We start from the raw sequence: 14721 nt of genomic DNA, 5'->3' as shown, positions 1-14721 counted from the left end.
TTTCTGAATGAAAAAGATGACCATGTAATTCTCCAAGAAAGCTTTCCTCTTCTCTCCTTTCTTTCTCATTTCAATCTTCCTTATTCAATTTTACCTGCAGAAGCTGTGGTCTATCAATTTTTTTACTGTTCAAAAATAATCAATAAAACCACCACATCATTTAAAATTTATTTTTCAATATTTGACTTCATTCCCAGGTTTCCTATGGATTGATTACTGCAATGGTCAAAGCAGTAAACCTTCTTGCTACTGCTCTAAGGTTAAAATGCTATTGTCTAATACTAATGTGTCAACTTGGTAATCTCATAGAGGTTGAAGAATTTAGATATTTTTACTGCAAACCTCTACTCATTCCTTCTTAACTTTAAGAAGAAGTCACGTTTATTAACTTCTATTCAGGAGAAGCAAGTGAAAAGCATAAATACCATTTAGCATCACTCTTCAAACATTTTAGGTTTAAGAGTTTAACAATTTCTATTCTATACCTTTTTCCACCCAGAGTTTTTATATTGGTCACAATAATTAGACCTATCTTTGAAATTAATGGAAAAGAAAAGATAATCTAAAGGGCATAACATTAATCAGAAAATGTAACTCATTGTTCTACCATAATCAAAGAAGGCCACAACACATTGTGCTCCAGAAAATGGTATCTCTCGTTTTTCCCAAGCATGTCGCGAATAACTGCATTGCTCTGAAACCTACACATATGGTTTACATCAGTTTTAACTTTGTTCATTATTCTGCTTAGAGTGAGTAACAGTCTTGTGAGTGAGTAATGAACTACCTTATCAACTTGGGGTTGACTCCTTCACTGTCTGAGTGAATCCACAGCACAAAATTTGCACAATGCAATGGAAAGTCTTTACATTATGATTGAGATATTTATTAAAACCTACTATTTATGGTATGGTTTTTATAAAGCATAAATTATAATAACTGACATACACTGATTACTTCATGAGTGTTTAAAATGTCTTTTGCATTTATTATAAAGTGGATGACAATTAACAAATCAGCCAACATTAAATCTAGCTATAAATTACATAGTAATATAAAGTGTAAGTTAAATGGAAAGTGGAGTAATGAAGAGGCATCAGTGGAATATTGTGGCTTAGCAAGAATGTGTTTCAGAAAATTGCAATCATTCTTTCTTTAAATTTTGGAACAAATGGCTATATTGTGCTAACCAAACACCCTCTTTCTTCAAATATATATAAATTTTATTTTAGAAAATGAATGAAGCATTTTTTTTTTCTCCCATGGAAGAGCTTTGTCAAGTTCTGAATTTTCTTGTGCCTTTCTTAAGATTAGGCACAGTAAGGTGTTTAGTTTCTCCATCAGATCTGTCTTTTTCTGCCACCTTCTTTACTGGCACCTGTTACCCCAGCTATCACTGATATTGTGCTTGTAACTTCTCTGTGGTCCCCTGAACTGGCTAGTGGCCCCCATGCAAGACAGTGCCTCATTCGATCCACTCTGCTGCCTTCATTAAAGTCTGTTAGATTTGGTTGTTGTCAAATAACCTATTCTTTTGTGACTCTCCTCTCTAGCTTGAACGGTATCTGCTACCAATTTTAAAACCCCCAAATTCATGAAAAACTTCTGCTTCTCATGGTGGCCAATGCTTGTTCCACCACAAAGACCAATTCTAGCTTCTCATGGGTGGCAGCTTCTCACTGTCTGATACAGTAGCACCAACAGCTGCAAAGGCTCTTCCCATACCTTAACAAAGTATGAATTTGAATAAGAAACAGAGCTTTTGAGCTATTACAGGAAAACATAATTACAAGGAGGACTTGGCTCTGGTTTTGAATTGGCCTGAAATTGTAGGCAAATCCTTTGACCCCTACCCTCAATGTAAAACCACATGACCGAGAGAGGACATCAACTCCTGATGCCAGCTCATCAGATTTAAAGAAAAATGAGTTCCATGTGTTTTTCACAAACTTGAAATTTTAATGAACTCTCCAGTCCATCATCCCATAATTGAACTTAAGATTTTCTTAATACCATGGAAGACTGGATCTGGCCTATTTTGACTAATAAATGTGAGCCAATACTTCTATCAAAGAATACCTATTTCTAGATTTTTAGATATTTCTATATAAAATTGAAACGTACATTTTTTTGGAATATAGAGGTTATTCTTCTTCCAGAAGGGAGACTGCCAGGTATCAGGTGGTGGTGATGATAGTGAAAAAAGCTCACGTTTTTCAGAGTTGTTACGTTTCCTGCTTTATCTATTTTATTTCTGATATTGGCTTACCCTTTAATTCATCATTGCTTTATTCTATCTGATTTTATTATAAATTGTTTGAAAAGTTTTAGTTTTAAAAACCAAAGAGAGACGTTTGTCTCATCCTTTGCCTCTGAACATAGCCATGGCTGGAGAGTACAAAGGCGTACATAACCATCTTGACTTTCAAAATCCCTCTAACACATGCATTTCACAGGCATTTAAAATTTTGAATGGAAATAAATGAAATTTCAGTATTTAGAGTGGTAGATAAGAATTAGGGGGAGGACAGAAATTATATCCATAGTCACATCATGGTGTAGTAGGAAGATGTCATCCTGTGCAAAAAGGGATACGTACACGAAAGCAGTCATTCCATCAGTCTCTGTACTTTAATAAGTTCTTTCTTTATGTGTGAAACCATGGCAGCAATGCAGAAAGTTATTTGGAAATAGAAAAAAGCAATTAAGTAATTAGAAAATGTCAACAGAAAAAAGAAAAAAGAAACTTAAACTCGATATTTTTAGGACAGAGAAAGCCTAGTCAAGAAAAAAATCAGTTGCAAGAAAATGAGACATACTTAAGGAGATTATTCTTTCAAAGGGGAGAAACTTGCTTGGAATGCATTAGGCTAAAGGTATTCCTAAGAATCTCCACTGGACACATTCAAGCAGAAAATATCACTGTAATTCCCAATAAATGTCCACAAAGTGACAAGCTGGCCCCAGAGGTCCAGTGAGTGTTGTAACCTTTATGGTTGATGCAACAGAATGAGCCATATCATACAAAATTACAAGACCACAACCAAACACTGTCAGTGATTTGTTTTTTGTGGAATCCCAAACTATTATTATTGTCATCATTGCAGAAGGTCCGAGGCAGTGGAAAACCTAGGGAACACCAAAAATATACCCTACCTAGTAACTAAAAGACTATATTTGTCAATTGTGGAATCCCTGAAATGATGATTTCAGAGAACAGATTTCTCAGTTCTTTACCAAAATATGTGCTGATTTGATTTAAAAAAAAAAAAAAGAAAAGAAAAGAAAAATAGGCACTTTAACACCATAAAATGAACATTCATGAAACATTCAGGTTATTAAAAAAATAACTGAATAATCAAATAATACCATGAAACCTCTCTAGTAAGTAAAAATTTGTTTCTGGATGAAAATACAGAGTCAAAGAATATTGTTACATAAAGAGCAGTTCAAAATTATCCTGTAGTCTGTCCACTTGTAGAACAAGGTTTTTGCTTGTTTGTTCCTTAACTGTGGCTGATATAGAATGAGGAAGAATTCCACAATGTTTAGTGGAAAGCTGGTATGTCTAAGGATGCCAACACATCATTACTTGTTCTATGTCCTTGAATAAATAGCAATGTCAATTTTCTCAGTAAGAAGATTATTCCAAAAGTTTCTTGGCCAACTTGTGTCTAGAAATTTTTGAGAATATATATATTTCAAATTTTTGCTTAAGAGTAATCATATTTAAAAATAATGAAACTATTCCACTAGAAAGACTATAGTTCCCTACTATGAGGGAGGGGATCCAAACAAAATCTTAAGAAATTGCATAAGTTTACTGCAATTTAGACTCATTTGAAGGTAAATGTACATGATTTTGAACACCCTCCTCCATAATTTCATTGACTCTAAGTTTTCACTTGTTACTCATCACATTCTAAGCATTATGTAATTGCTTATTTATTGTATATATTATCTGTCTCCCTACTAAAATATATGGAGGAATTTTGTCACTATATTTCCAGAGCCCAGAATATAGTATGTAATGACACACGGTAGACTCGATAAATATGTATTGAGTGAATAAATGAATGAGAATTAAACCTTGAAATCGTCTAGCTCTGAAGCACTGCTTCTTTACTTAATAGTTAGTGAGGCCTGGTGTGGTGGCGTGTGCTATAGTCCCAGCTACTCAGGAGGCTGAGGTGGGAGAATTGCTTGAGCCCGGCAGGCAGAGGTTGCAGTGAGCCGAGATCATGCCATTGCATTCCAGCCTGGGTGACAACAACAACAAAATAACCAATTGTTAGTGAAGGGGTTTGATGAAAACATTAAAATCTTTGGGAATGCACATGCTTTAATTATTATGACAAAATGTTTTCAGGAAAAATATTTTGGAAGAAAATCACTTTATTCTAATTAACTCACAAAAAATAAAATCATAATAGCTGGTAGAAGGAGGCCACACAAACAATTGCCCAGCCCCAAAGTTCATGCTGTCTTAATGAAATTCTACAAAGTAAAAACACTCTCTTCCATTTCAGTTCTGAAGTAATAAAGCCATGAATGACAGAGAAAAGGTTTAACTGATAGTTTTATGCTTTATACTTCACTATCAATTATAGTTTTATAATGAACTAACTTGGTCATAACAGCCAATTTTACATTTCTTCAATTTGAACTTCTTGATTGGGCCAATTCATTTGCAAATCTGCACTATTTCAGCACCTCATCGAAACCTGTACAGTGATTTATGTCACTCTGTTTCTGGGCATATTCCAAACCAAGGCTGCGGCTGTGCTGGCTGGGTTCCTGAGACTCCTGATAACTGCTGTCGGGCCTTGCAGGCTCAGCATTACTTCCTCCATGGAATCCTCCAGTGATGGCATGGCCCAGTGTGTTCCCCACAGCAGAGCCCACAGCCATGCCGGCTGCCATGGTTGCCATCTGGGCATCAGACCTGGCTACCGAGGTGCAGCAGCAGGAGAGCTAACTGTAGAGAGGGTACTGCTGCTGATGGTGGAGATGCTGCTGCTGGCCTGGGTGCAGTTCTCATCTGAATGAAGTCACTGGTTGGCCTGAGGAGCCATGTGGGAGGTGCAGCTTTGGCCTCCACATAGCAACCTAGGTGCAGGGTGGTTCAGCGTCTGGACGCGCAAAAATCTGTGAAGAGCTCAGGGGTTTCTGAGAAGAAGGAGAGCTGAAGACAAGAAGGCCCCCCAAAAAAATTATCATCGGTGCCACACTTACCGGTGAAATCACAGACATATTTGACTAGCCTTTTGTTTTGGCAATTTTAGGTACACCATTTAGAAAAGAGTGTGAAAAACAAGAGATACTACTGCTTATGCTTGTACCATGGTTGAAAGAGATAAAGCAAAAAATCAGAAGCTAGAGTTTGGCCTCAACTATCTAATCTTTATATAAAAAGAAAATCAGCAAGTATCCTTTAACACGTGAGAGAATTTGCAAGGCAAATCCCTCTTCCTTGAAGGCTAATTTTAGGAAGAAACCTTGTAGCATATTTAGGTGAATATTGTGTATGATTAAAAAACTATGTCTCTTTTCAGTTGATTTAGAGTCATTTATCCTATTTTGTTAAGAGGTTCAGTCTGAATCAAATGAGTGTGAGCCGCTTGCTCTGGACTGAATATTGTGTTCCCCCTCCAAGTATGTATGTTGAAACCTTAATCTCAAATGTAATCGTCTTTGGAGGTGCAGTCTTTGGGAGTTAATTAGAATTAGGTTAGGTCATGGGATGGGGCCCCTTGTGATGGGATTAATGCTCTCATAAAACTAGGAAGGGAGAAGAGATCCATTTCTCCCCATATAAAGATACAGGAAGAAGGCAGCCACTTGCATACCAGGAGGAGGGCCCTCACCAGACACCAGATCTGCCATCTCCTTAATCTTAGATTTCCCAGCCTCCAGAACTCTGAGAAATAAATGTGTGTTGTTTAAACCACCCAATCTATGGAATTCTGCTATCACAGCCCAAACTGAGACATCTAGAAGATAAATGTGGCAGGAAACAGAGGTTTAAAAATTTTTTAAACATTTAAAAGTAGGTCTTTAATTTCATTGGCCACAAACCTATTCAGAAAACACATTCTATAATGGCTATCAATATTGTTTCTACAGATGAGCTATGAGCTTCTTATTCAATCTCTCAGAGCAAAAAGCAATACTGATAGACCTGCACTCTCGAAGAAAATAGTATTGTCCCATTGGGGAATGGTTCTCAGGAGTATAAAATAATCTTAGATATTACAATGGTTTATAGCCCTCCAAAGCTCAGCCCTATCCAACAAAATCTTATTCTTTTTATTTTTACTATATATATATATGTTTATTGTGTTTTAGGTTTGGGGGTACATGTGAAGAACATGCAAGATTGTTGCATAGGTACATACACGGCAATGTGGTTTGCTGCCTGTTTTTGAGACTATAAGCCAATTTCATTGTTTATCATCATATCATACAAAAATCTAAAAACATTAATGAATTTGTACAGAAAAACCAAATGAATAGCAAATCAGAGCACAACAAAGATAATTTAAATTTACTATTTTTTCTCATGATAATTAGGATGATAACCATTTCAAAGCACATGTGTCTACCTTTAGAGTAGATTTTGTTCACTGGCCAAAGGCTGCCATCAACTTAAGGCTTTCAGTGCCTCTGTCTGCTCTACTGGCTTTTGGTAAAACTTTTGAGGTCTTCAATAAAAGTAATGAACTCCTAGTGCTCCGGGCTATGCTGAGCCCCACCAACTCATCCACAAAGGAGTTGTCCACCCCTTGGTATTTAATTTCTCTCCTTAAGTGGACTTTAAATTAAATTTTGGCCTTTAGCAGAATGATAATGAAAAAGAAACACTGGAATAGATGGTCTTCTATTCATCCTTTGTTAGGCATTATTTCAAAATATTTATTGAATACGTGCCCTACTTCAGGCACTGTGGTTGAAGATACAGACAGATAAAAGCTTGTCCCTATTCTCAGCAACTTATAATCTAGAGGATATGAGAGAGAGGTGACCAGCCACAGTAGAGAAGGTTTGGCACCACCACAGGGGTGCTATGAAAACGTATGAAGAGGTAGACCCAGCCATGACTGGGACGGGAATTGGGGCAGGCTTCCTGGAGAATGTGACTTCAGAACTGAGTCTGAAGGACAGATCAGAGTTAGACAGACGAAGGTAGAATGTGCAAAGGCCCTGAGAAAAAGATACAAGGTGCGAAGAAGGAAGTGAAATATTTTAAATGACGGAGCTTACTATGAGCTTACTGAGCTTACCTTTTACAGATGTAAAAGGTGTGAGCTGAGAATCATAAGAGCCAGATCATAAAGGCTTTCTAGGAAACTCTGAGAATTTGATGTTGTATCCTGAGTGTATCCCAGTCATGGAAGATTTTAAGCAGAAATTCAAAATCTACTAGTGGTATTTTAGAAAGTTTGCTTTGGCCACAGTGTGAAAAATGGATTGAAGGGAAGACAATAAAGAGGCTCTTGTATTAACTCAGATGAGGCAATAGTGGCCTCGAATAAGATCATAGTAGTGGTGGTATAGATAGTAGTAAGATTTGACAGGAATGGACAGGCCTAAACTGAGCAGGTAGGGGTTGGGAACAGGTGGGTAATCAGGATGACAACTGTACTTTTAGCCTGAGCAAATGGACAAAGAATATAGGAAGAAAGGTAGTCAGAAATTTGAGATAATTTTGGAACTTCCAAGTGGAGGTTTCTATTATAAGCTTGATACATGACCCTGAAGCGAAGGAGGAAAATCTGTATTAAAGTAACAGATTTACACATCTGAAGACACTGAAGCCACAAGAATGAGAGGAGTCATCCAAAGAGAATGCAGCATGAGAGGCGAAAATGGACAAGGACAGAGCCCTGAGAATGTGAACATCAGAAGACAAAGAGAAAGAACAGCACATAGGAGCAGCTGAGAAGCAGCAGGCAGGGAGGGGAGCAGCTAAGAAATAACAGGCAGAGAAAAATCAGTGTGTGCAGTACCATGGGTATGGTGGAAAAGTAGAGCTTTTGAAAGAGGATGAAGCAGTCAGTGATGTGAACTGTTATAGAAACCATGTAGGAAAGTGACTGAAAAGTGTCAATTCGAGTTAACAAACAATAACTCATTGATTAACAAGAAAGAAGTCATTGGTAATCTGTTTCCAGAGTTGTGGAGGCAAAGGTGATATTGCAGTAGATTGAGGAGTGAGTAGATGGTAAAGAAATTAAGTCATCAAATGTCGAGAAGTTTCAGGAAGCTTGGCTGTGAAAAGAAAGCAAGAGATATATGAGAAGCTAGTGTAAATGAGTATGAGGGTGAGATGGTTTTTGCTTCTTTGTTTTGTAGAAGAGACTTGAAAATTAAATGCCAATGAAAAAGAGCCAACAGCGAGAAATTGATAGTATGGTTGGGAAAGAAAGTTGCCTGGGAAGGCTACAGCAAGATTTAACCTTCATACACTCTTTTTTTTTTTTTTTTTTTTGAGACGGAGTTTCACTCATTACCTAGGCTGGAGTGCAATGGCGCGATCTCGGCTCACCACAACCTCCGCCTCCTGGGTTCAGGCAATTCTCCTGCCTCAGCCTCCCGTATACACTCTTATTCAAGATTCCTAAACCTTGAATAATGAAGATCTGGAAGAAGAGAAATGAATTTAAGAGCTTTCCTTTGGCTACAGGAACCACATCACAGAGAAGAGTCTACAAGTATTCTGCCCTCAGATTTATCATCTGCAAATAGCGTTGTCTGTTAAACTTCGACTTCCGTTTTAGTAAGGGCAAGGACACAACTGAGACGTCTTACTAATTTACCCGATGTCAAATTCTATGAGAACTTCTAGTCTCATGTAAACACCATAGATTGGTTTCTCTGACTCCACATAAAACAATTTAAACAGCTGCAATCCTTGCCCTTCAGTAAATCACAATACAAAACAGATGACACAGACACACACATCCACCACCACCACCACCGCATAAGGACACAATATTATAGTAAGAAAACATGATGGTCTTAAATAAGCATCCATAGTAGGTACAAGTGTGGTATTTGTTATTTCAGGCTTATGGAATACATGAAGGTTTTGCTGAGAAATTGGGTGGGGTTAGGAAGAGCACTACTTTACCTTCACATAAACAGGGAAGGCCTGGGACAAAAGAGAAGAGGTAGAATTTTGTTTATTATAGGTTTCCAGGATAAAACCTTATCTCTTACATTGTCTCTTATATTCCTCACCATTCAGACTTACGAGCCCTCAATAAACAACAGCAGTTGGCTGATTATATAAAGTCCTAGGCCTAGAGACTTAGTGATGGAAAAACTAGGCAAAGTTTGAGCAGATAAGGCTGGATAGAAGGCAGAATGCATAGTGGAAATTAGTAGGATAAAAGGGGCATGAAATGTTCTTAGACCGCCTAGCAAAGGGTCTAGTGATGGAGGATTAAAGAATGATTATGCTGATGTCCAGACAGCTCAGCAGAATACTGTAAAGATGAGAGTTGGTGCCCAAACTAGACACTACCTTTTGGTTTCAGAGAGCAAGCTGGATGTGGAGAATATGAGAGAAATAGCAGAGAGTTTAGAAATAAATATAATGTTCACATAGCCAATATTTTAACATTTTTCTGATAGAAAAAAATTTGTCATATAAAAATTTTACATAAAAATTATGCCATTCTGAGCTAGAATCCAAAAAAATATAGCTTACTAAACTTTCAAATAAGAGCTACAAAGAGACGTTACATGAAAATACGTTTGAAAAGTATCTATCTCCTTTTTTAGTCTTGGCTATTCATGAATCCTAAATAAAGTATCTTGAAATGTATTCTAGCAACCAAGGAAGACTAAATGAGTTTGGAAAAATATCTAGGGTCTAGATATTTTTAGATTGAGGGAGTTTTGCCCAAAGTCAAAAGCTAGCAAGAAGGCAGCCTATAAAATGGGAGAAACTATTTGCAAACCATGTATCTAATAAGTGGCTAAGTTCCAAAATATATTTTTAAAACTACTACAAATTAATTTTTCAGACCTAATAATTCAATTACAAATGGGCTAAAGACTTGAATAGACATTTCTCCAAATAAGCATACATTTGGTCAACATGTATAAAAAGATACTCAACACGACTAATCATCAGGAAATTGCATATAAAAACCACAGTGAGATAGCACCTCACACCTGTTAGGGTGGCCATTATAAAAACAAAAAGTACAAGTGGCAAGGATGTGGAGAAAGTGGAATCCTTGTACGTTGTTGGTGGGAATGTAAAATGTTGCAACTGCTGTGGAAAATAGTTTAAAGGTTCTTCAAAAAATTAAAAATAGAACTACAGATGCTCCTCAACCTACAGTGGGGTTACATCCTGATAAACCCATTGTAAGCTGAAAATATCATTAAGTCAAAAATGCATTTAATACTGATCATAGTTTGGCCTGTCCTACCTTAAACATGCTCAGGACACTTACATTAGCCTATAGTGAGGCAAAATCATCTAACACACAGACTATTTTATAATCAAGTGCTGATTATGCAATTTATTGAATACTGTACTGAACGTGAAAAACAGAGGGTTGTATGGATACTCAAAGTATGATTTCTATTAAACATGTATCACATTCACACTATTGTCAAAAAAGTAATAAACCATTGTAAGTTGGGGACTGTCTGCATATAATACAGTACTTCTGGGTACTTATCCAAATTCCTATATAATACAGGACTGTCTGTATATAATACGTACTTCTGGGTACTTATCCAAAGGAATTTGAATTCAGATCTTAAAGAGATACTAGCACCCCATGTTCATTGCAGCACTATTTACCAGAGCTGGATGTGGAAACAACCTAAATGTCTAACAGTGCATAAGTAGATAAAGAAAATGTGGTATATACATACATTGGAATATTATTCAACCTTAAAAAAAGGTAATTCTGAAATATGAGACAACATGGATGAACCTTGGGGACATTATGCTAAAATGAAATAGCCAGTCACAGAGGAACAAACATGGCATCACTCCATTTGTATGAGACATTTAACATGGTCAAACTCATAGATTCAAAGAGTGAAATGGTGGTTGTTCAGAGCTAGTGGGAGAGGAAAATGAGAAGTTGCTAATTAATAGCATAAACTCTCACTTATGTGAAATGCTTAAGTTCCTGAGATGTGCTGTATAATATTGTGCCTATACGTAACAGTATTGTATTGTACACTTAAAAAATTGAGACAGTAGATCTCATGTTAAGTGTTCTTTCCAAGATAAAATTATTTTTTATTAAAGTTTGGAAATATAAAAATTAAAAGCTAGCAAAAGACACCACTAGCACTTTAATATTTAATTTCAAATTCTATAACCATAGAATTGATTGTAAGGGGAAATAGGCAAGGTGCCTGTGATTAGAATATTACTACTCTAGCCTGGCAAGTAGTAATGAGAACTTGAACAAAGACAGAACTGACAAGAAAAAAGGGAGAAGGTTGAATTATAAAGGAAACATGAAAGTGGTATTAATAAAATTTGACAATTGAGTATATGTGGCAAATATATTACAATGAGTGTGGGATTTGCCAGGATGGATTCATCTTACAGAGCAGCTGGTCACACAATGAGATGTATCTATGGTCACATGCCATCTAAGAGAATCAATTCATAACTGTTTACATAAATAAGAATGTTATGATCATGAGAATTGAAGTAAAAAGTGTTGTTGGGACAGTCCTGATTATAGAAATAGCAAAGTTAGTAAGCATCAGTGATTCTTTTCCCTAGTACTATTTCTTAGAAAAAATGCTTTAATGAGCATACATGAAAAATCTAATCAATTTAGCAGCTAGAGGACTGTTGGAAAGAGTTTGTTAGGGTTAATGACGTACTGAAAATAAGGCATCACAGTATATTTTAAAATCGAAACAGTCTTAGAGATCACCTATGATAGTTCTATCATTCTCTTAAAAAACTATAGATCATTTTAAACATATATAAAAGTGGAGATAAATATCATGAATTCCTGTTAATCAGTAATTTGACAATTATCAATTTATGGCCAATCTTATTTAAACATTATCCCCACCCTCAGTTAACTATTTTATCTCTAAAAGACAAGAATTCTTTTTAAAACCAAATAATAATAATATCACACCTAAAAGTTAACAATAATTCCTTAAGACTATGAAATACTCATTAGCATTCAACATTTCTCCAACTGTTTCATAATTTCGTTAGAAATGTCTCTAAAGTTCTTTATAATTTATAGTTTCCCTTTCCTTATTTTCCCTTCTATTTTATTGAAGAAATGAGGTAATGCATCTAATAAAGTTTCCTATGTTCTGGATTTTCCCGCATGCATCCCAGTGGTGTTATTTTACATGTTCTTCTGTCCTTGCATTCCTATAGAGGCCTGATCAGATTCAAGTTTACTTATTTGATCAGAATGCTCCAAGAGTGTGAAAGCACACGTAATGGTTGGTTTCTTCTTTTTGGTGAAAATGCCCTTATTTTGTAAATGTGCTTTAAATTGAAGTCTCAGAATGGTTAAGAGGTAGAGTCAAATTAGTGGGAGAGTCAAGATTAAAACCTCAGACTTTTGAGTCTCAGTCTCTACCTCTTTCATTATATCATATTACTATCAAAAAAAGCTTGCTAAGTGACTAGAACACAGCAGGTGCTCTGTTAGGCACTGCATAAGACATGGTCGCACCACTCACAATATTATCTGAGGCAGAAATTAGGAAGTCATCCTAGGCTTCTCCACCTCTCTTACTTCTACTAAGTCCTACTGACTCTATCTATTTAACATAGCTCTCATTTTTTCCCTCCTCACCATCCCCACTGTCACTGCATTATTTCAGACTTTATTGTTGATTTCTCGGACCATTACAATTAGCCTTTGTAAGCTGCCCTTCTCCATAACAATCTTGCCTTCTTCAGTCATTGCTGCCTTGTTAACAAAAGATTTTTCCAACTGAACTCTGAATATATTATTTTTCTCAGTTTTCATGATGGAGTTTATACCCCTTAGTGTGACTCACAGGTCCCTCCATCACCTGGCTTTTCCTATCCCACCAACCTCATGTGTCACTACTTTCACTCATTATATTCCAGTCTATTGAATTATTGGTTTTCTGGATATGACAGCAAGAATATGCAGTGATTTAAAGTGTGGGCTCTAAAATTAGACATACTTGACTTTTATCCTTGATTTTCCCCATTTACTAGTTGTGCAATACAAGGCATACTTACTAGCACTGTGCCTCATATACCTCACCTGTGTAATGGGAATACTCTCATAGAATTGTTTTCTGCGTATGAAGAATGAGTGAAATAGTGCAGGTGAAGAACTTGCACGTGAGCACTCAGTAAATACAGGATGGTGTTGCTATGTGGTTTCATATGCTTTCATAACCTTTGGACACATTCCCAAGAATGTTTCTCTCTTCCTTCTTGACAACCTCTCCCTCTTGATAAGCCAGCAAATTCCTACTCTTGTGTAAGGGCCCAGCTCCACTGCTCTTCTGCCAATTAATAGTAAACCTCTCTCATTCCATAGCACCTTGGAACCTTGTAGGTACTTAGGTTACTGAATCCTCTGGCTATATGTCTATCTCCCTTGCACAATTGTGAAATTTTTAGGTAGAGACCATAGTTTATTGTTTTCTTCTCACATCTTATATCATAGTATGGCTCAGTGAAAAGCTCCATAATTCAAGGTTTGGTAAATTGAACTAAATTTATGGGATTGAATGAAATAGAAAGAATGTATCCAACTTCTCTTTTTATGAGTCTGTATTTTCCAAGTAACTTTTCTGAAAGAAAGATGACTTATCCAAAGAATCTAATTGGGTGATTGGCACACAACTTAAAAATGATGTTCATTAGTTTTTTATTTCTCAAGTGGACTTCGCAACTGGAGGAAGAATAAAATGACTGGACTAGGAGAACATGAAAACTGCTGAGCTAGATTTCCCTTTGTAAATTAAAAAGTTCATACTTTAGTTTATCAGTCCATTCCTTGGGGGCCGGTTTTCATGAATATTTCAAAAACAATGGATCACTCCTGCAAGCTCTAGTCATTTTGTTATACTCATAGGAAAAAATTAAATATGAAATGAATGGAAAACAGATGTACAGAGGCCCAAGAAAAAAGTGAGCTGACCTCACATGCATGTCAGGAAGGGCCACATAAATGGACAATCTAAAGAGGTTTAATTTACCAAGCAAAAGATAAAATCTGCCTCTCAGTGGTATGATTCTCAAAAGTTCTAATTTTTATATTCAGCATTGTGTTTTAGCAAATATATCTTACAAAGTCTGACTGACTTAATTATATCAACTTTGAGTCACTGAAGCATATTTCAGGAGAAAACAAAATTGTTGATATTAAAATATTGATTGTTCATTAGTTCCTTTCTTATTAGTTTTTCTTTTCTTTTTTAGCTAAACTAATGTAAAATTATGACAGTAAGATTTCCTTTCTTTCAACATAGTGAAAACATGGATAATTAAGAAAATTTTAAAAGGTTAAATCTTTTGCTATTTATTTTAATTCAAATCCAGCATATTATTATATATATTCGGAACCCAAACTATTCATCTTCATCTAAACCTTCAATTAAATTCCACAACGCAAACCTCTTAACTCTAGAACCACATTGCATGTTTATTCAACTGAGCCTGTGTGTTGAAAAAGTGTTGAAGTTTGGGGGCTTTCTGGTGAG

This window comes from Callithrix jacchus, chromosome 3, assembly GCF_049354715.1.
Source record: "Callithrix jacchus isolate 240 chromosome 3, calJac240_pri, whole genome shotgun sequence".
NCBI classification, from domain to species: Eukaryota; Metazoa; Chordata; class Mammalia; order Primates; family Cebidae; genus Callithrix; species Callithrix jacchus.
The sequence above is the reverse complement of the archived record's forward strand: the minus strand, read 5'-3'. Positions refer to the sequence as shown.